General features: G+C 45.5%; 1 pseudogene; it reads left to right on the top strand.

Moving 5' to 3' along the window:
- Nucleotides 1-4166: 4166 nt before the first annotated feature.
- On the top strand, nucleotides 4167-4284 carry LOC126186084 (5S ribosomal RNA; annotated as a pseudogene).
- The last annotated feature ends 1005 nt before the right edge of the window (nucleotides 4285-5289 follow it).

The following is a 5289-nucleotide window of genomic DNA, read 5'->3' as shown; positions in this document are numbered from 1 at the left end:
TCCCAACGCCCTCGTATCACTAGCAGTCGAAATGACAGCAGCATGGACTATCAGCTCGGAGACCATGGCTGCGGTTACCCTTGACTCTTCATCACAGACAGGAGCGCCTGCGATGGTGTACTCAACGACGAACCTGGGTGCACGAATGGCAAAACGTCATTTTTTCGGATGAATCCAGGTTCTGTTTACAGCATCATGATGGTCGCATCCGTGTTTGGCGACATCGCGGTGAACGCACATTGGAAGCGTGTATTCGTCATCGCCATACTTGCGTATCACCCGGCGTGATGGTATGGAGTGCCATTGGTTACACGTCTCGACCACCTATTGTTCGCATAGACGGCACTTTGAACAGTGGACGTAACATTTTAGATGTGTTACGACCCGTGGCTCTACCCTTCATTCGATCCCTGCGAAACCCTACATTTAGCAGGATAATGCACGACCACATCTTGCAGGTCCTGTACGGGCTTTTCTGGATACATAAAATGTTCGACTGCTGCTCTGGCCAGCACATTCTCCAGATCTCTCACCAATTGAAAACGTCTGGTCAATGGTGGCCGAGCAACTGGCTCGTCACAATACGCCAGTCACTACTCTTGATGAACTGTGGTATCGTTTTGAAGCTGCATGGGCAGCTGTACCTGTACACGCCATTCAAGCTCTGTCTGACTCAATGCCCAGGCGTATCAAGGCCGTTATTACGGCCAGAGGTGGTTGTTCTGGGTACTGATTTCTCAAGATCTGTGCATCCAAATTGCGTGAAAATGTAATCACATGTCAGTTCTAGTATAATATATTTCTCCAATGAATACCAGTTTATCATCTGCATTTATTCTTGGTGTAGCAATTTTAATGGCCAGTAGTGTAAATACTGGCGGTTGCGAGGGTATTGGCGGCGTGTTGCTTGCGAGCCTGTCTTTGACCTCTCTCCTGATCGGCGCGATTGATTCAGCGCCTATTATCGATCTTCTTGCAACCTCTTTTATCGACTGGGGAACTGGCGACAGCTAACGCCAGCACACCCAAGTAAATAAACTGTTTCCTATGTGAGGGGGGTAGCCAATATACCAATATGGTGGCATTTGTTTTTAGCCTTTCTCTTCTCTTTGTGTCTCAGAGTCATGAAAACCACAAAGATGACTCTACCTACACTCTAATTGTCTTATCAAGGCCGTTTTTAGTAGAACATGCCCTTATCCTACATGCCCCAAAATATTCAGACAAAGGCGGGAATCTGTCCACATGTAGACACTGGAATCTAGTAACATGCACTTCTACACTGGAACATATACAGCCGGTCGTGGTGGCCGAGGGGTTCTAGGCGCTTCAGTCCGGATCGGCGCGACTGCTACGGTCGCAGGTTTCAATCCTGCCTTGGGCATGGATGTGTGTGGTGTCCTTAGGTTAGTTCGGTTTAAGTAGTTCTAAGTTCTAGGTGACTGATGACATCAGCAGCTGTTGAGTCCCACAGTGCTCAGAGCCATTTGAACCTTTTTTTTTTTTTTAACATGTACAGCAGTGGCCTGGCATAAAAAGAAACTGAAATTACGCAGAAGAAAAGTGAAGCAGCTAGTCAGTTACATGTTCCAGAGATCGTTTGAACGATTCTTTTATCGAAATGATGTGAAACGAGTCAACAAGGATCACTAACAAACTCTAGTGAAGACTGCAAATTGGACATCTGGTAGAGTCAACAGGATCCACAGATAATGGTTGAAGAGCGTTTCTTTCATTCCAGATATCCAGGGAAGGTTTGCTTCAAGCAGGGAGGGTACTGTTTTTTCTAGATTTGATTGTGTGTGTGAAATCTTATGGGAATTAACTGCTAAGGTCATCAGTCCCTAAGCTTACACACTACTTAACCTAAATTATCCTAAGGGCAAACGCACACACCCATGCCCGATGGAGGACTCGAACCTCCGCCGGGACCAGCCGCACAGTCCATGACTGCGGCGCCCAAGACCGCTCGGCTAATCCCGCGCGGCTGATTTTACTATAATATGCCCTTATCCTACATGCCCCGAAATATTCAAAGGAGTAACATGCACTTCTACAATGGAACACGTACAGCTTTCAGAGGCTTGGGCTATAACGTAGCACATAACCGGCATCCATTACCTCAAGCGAAGCGACCAGAATCACCGACATCATCTCTATAAGCCTGCTAGCGGATTATGAGAGAAAACGAACCAGAATACTGACAAAAGCGTTGATCATTATAACCCAATCGGAGGTATCGAATGACGGGTACTGTTCAGTGAAATTTTGAGAAAGCGTGAATAATTTTTCTAACATTTGTGAGTAATTATCACATCAGCAACATACCCGACGACGCCAAGAAACCACCATCTTATCGTGCAGTCGACACTATTGCAACTCTACAATAAGAACAGGTCCTCCGCTGATGTTCGCCGCTTATATAGTAACAATAAAATTAAAGTAATCAGGCAACCTTGGTTCTGTAGGGTGATCAACAAAAGTATCCCACATTATTACAGTAAATAGTACTGGCTGCAACTAGAAAAAAGGTCCCGTAAACATATTTTCGAATATACAACGCCTAGAAACGATGAAAATGTGTATGTCCAGAAGTATGCTGAAAACAGGCTCCAGAGAGAAAAAGCCGAACGATTGAGTCCCTCAAGGAAGTAGATGAAACAGGGGAATCGATCACTACCATAGACAAGAGGAAAAACAAACTGATTGGCCCTACGATACGTCACGGCGAATTCTCGATCATCATATTGGAAGGAAAGGTTGTAGGAAAGAAAGGAAGAGCCGACCGGGGTGGCCGGGTGGTTCTAGGCGCTTCAGTCTGGAACCGCACGACCGCTACGGTCGCAGGTTCGAATCCTGCCTCGGGCATGGATGTGTGTGCTGTCCTTAGGTTAGTTAGGTTGAAGTAGTTCTAAGTTCTAGGGGACTGATGAACTCAGATATTAGGTCCCATAGGGCTCAGAGCCATTTGAACCATTTGATTTGAAGAAAGGAAGAGGGAAACTCCGGTAGAATCATCTGGATTCTGTGATGAATGGACTTCAATAGTAGTACTGCCCAAATAGAAAAACTTGTCCACTACTTTTAGAGTATCGTTTCCTTACCTAACACCTCAGCATCGTCTGATTTAATTCAACTACAGTCCACTACCCTTGTTTGGCTTTTGTTAACGTTCATCTTATATCATCTTTTCAAGGCACTGTCTATTCTGTTCAACTACACTTCCAAGTTCTTTGCTGTCTCTGAGAAAATTACATCAAAATTTTTATTTCTTCTCCATGAGTCTCAATTGCTTTACAAAATTTTTATCTGGTTTACTTTACTGCTTGCTCAATGTACATCTTGAATAATATCGAGGATAGGCTGCAGTCCTGTCTCACTCCCTTCAAACCATTGCTTTCCTTTCATGCCCCTCGACTCTTGTAACTGCCGTTTGGTTTCTGTGAAAGTTGTAAACAGCCTTTAGCTCTTCAAGTCTACAAATGCTATAAACGTAGGTTTGCCTTTCCTTAACCTATATTCTAAGGGTCAGTATTGCCTGGCGTGTTCTAATATTTCTCCGGAATTCAATCTTATTTTCTGCGAGATCGGCTTCTAGTAGTTTCTCCATTCTCCTGTAAATAAATCGTGTTATCATGATTTACTAAACTGGTAGTTTGATAACATTCACGTGTTTCAGCACCTACTTTAGTAATAAACAACTATTTTTTACGAATACATGGTGCACATTAATAAAATCGACGAACTGCAGGGACGAATTCCTGACTGGAAACAGAGGAATGAATGGCCTATGGACATTTGTTTCACGAATGGCATTTCCTCTGACAACGTGTCGTGTGTTCCTTGAGTGTTGCAGGATGTGTGATTGACACAGCGTAACGTAAGCAGCAGAATGGTACGGCATTCATGTCGGGAACAAGTTGCGATGGCGTTTGTGTACGGATAAGAGGATGGAAACGGTCGAGTGGCAGTGCGGCTACACTAAAATAAGTACCCTGACAGACACCAACCACATCACACAACATTTCAAGCCTTTTTTTTGGGCGTTTTTGTGGTCATACATCCTTCCTGTATGTACAGTCCGCCGCTTCCCCGCACGTTCGTCTATCTGAAAGGACCTATGATCACACAAAGGCCCAAAAAGGAGCTGAAATGTTGTATGATGTGCCAAAGGCCTTGCCACAATGGTAACACCGGTTCCCGTCAGGTCACCGAAGTTAAGCGCTGTCGGGCTGGGCTAGCACTTGGGTGGGTGACCATCCGGTCTGCCGAGCGCTGTTGGCAAGCGGGGTGCGCTCATCCCTTGTGAGACAAACTGAGGAGTTACGTGACTGAGAAGTAGCGGCTCCGGTCTTGATAAACTGACATACATCCAAGAGAGCAGTGTGCTGACCACATGCCCTCCATATCCGCATCCGGTGACGTCTGTGGGCTGAGGATGACACGGCGGCCGGTCGGTACCGTTGGGCCTTCCGAGGCCTGTTCTGACAGAGGAGTGTTGTATGATGTGGTTGGTGTCTGTGAGGGTACTTATTTTAGCATAGCTGTGTCGACCGTTTCCATGTGCTTGGCCGTACATAAACACCATCGCGGCTTGTTCCTGACATGCGGCGGACCATTTTGATGCTTACAGTACGCTGCATCAATCATGCAGCCCACAACACACAAGGAACACACGGCACATGGTCAGAGCAACTGTCATTCGTCAGCATTCTCTACCGTGGCAACGATGCCTTTTCTGACACATGTTCATAGGACCTCTTTTCCTCCATTTCCAATGAGGAGTCTGTCCCTGCAGATTGTCGGTTTTATTAATGTACACCCAGTATATTAACCACCATACTTTGTTGGATCTCAGTGGCCATTTGGACGACGTTTCATGTTCTCTGCTGATCTGAATAAATACAGTTTACACCTTAAGCAAAATCTATAAAGGAGAAATACACTACTTGCCATTAAAATTGCCACACCAAGAAGAAATGCAGACAATAAACGGGTATTCATTGGAGAAATATATTATACTAGAACTGACATGTGATTACATTTTCACGCAATTTGGGTGCATAGATCCTGAGAAATCAGTAGCCAGAACAACCACCTCTGGCCGTAATAACGGCCTTGATGCCTGGGCATTGAGTGAAACACAGCTTGGATGGCGTGTACAGGTACAGCTGCCCATGCAGCTTCAACACGATACCACAGTTCATCAAGAGTATTGACTGGCGTATTGTGACGAGCCAGTTGCTCGGCCACCATCGACCAGATGTTTTCAATTGGTGAGAGATCTGG

This window comes from Schistocerca cancellata, chromosome 4 (genome assembly GCF_023864275.1).
Source record: "Schistocerca cancellata isolate TAMUIC-IGC-003103 chromosome 4, iqSchCanc2.1, whole genome shotgun sequence".
Lineage (NCBI taxonomy): Eukaryota > Metazoa > Arthropoda > Insecta > Orthoptera > Acrididae > Schistocerca > Schistocerca cancellata.
Note: the sequence above shows the minus strand (reverse complement) of the source record. Positions and strands in the feature narration are given on the sequence as shown.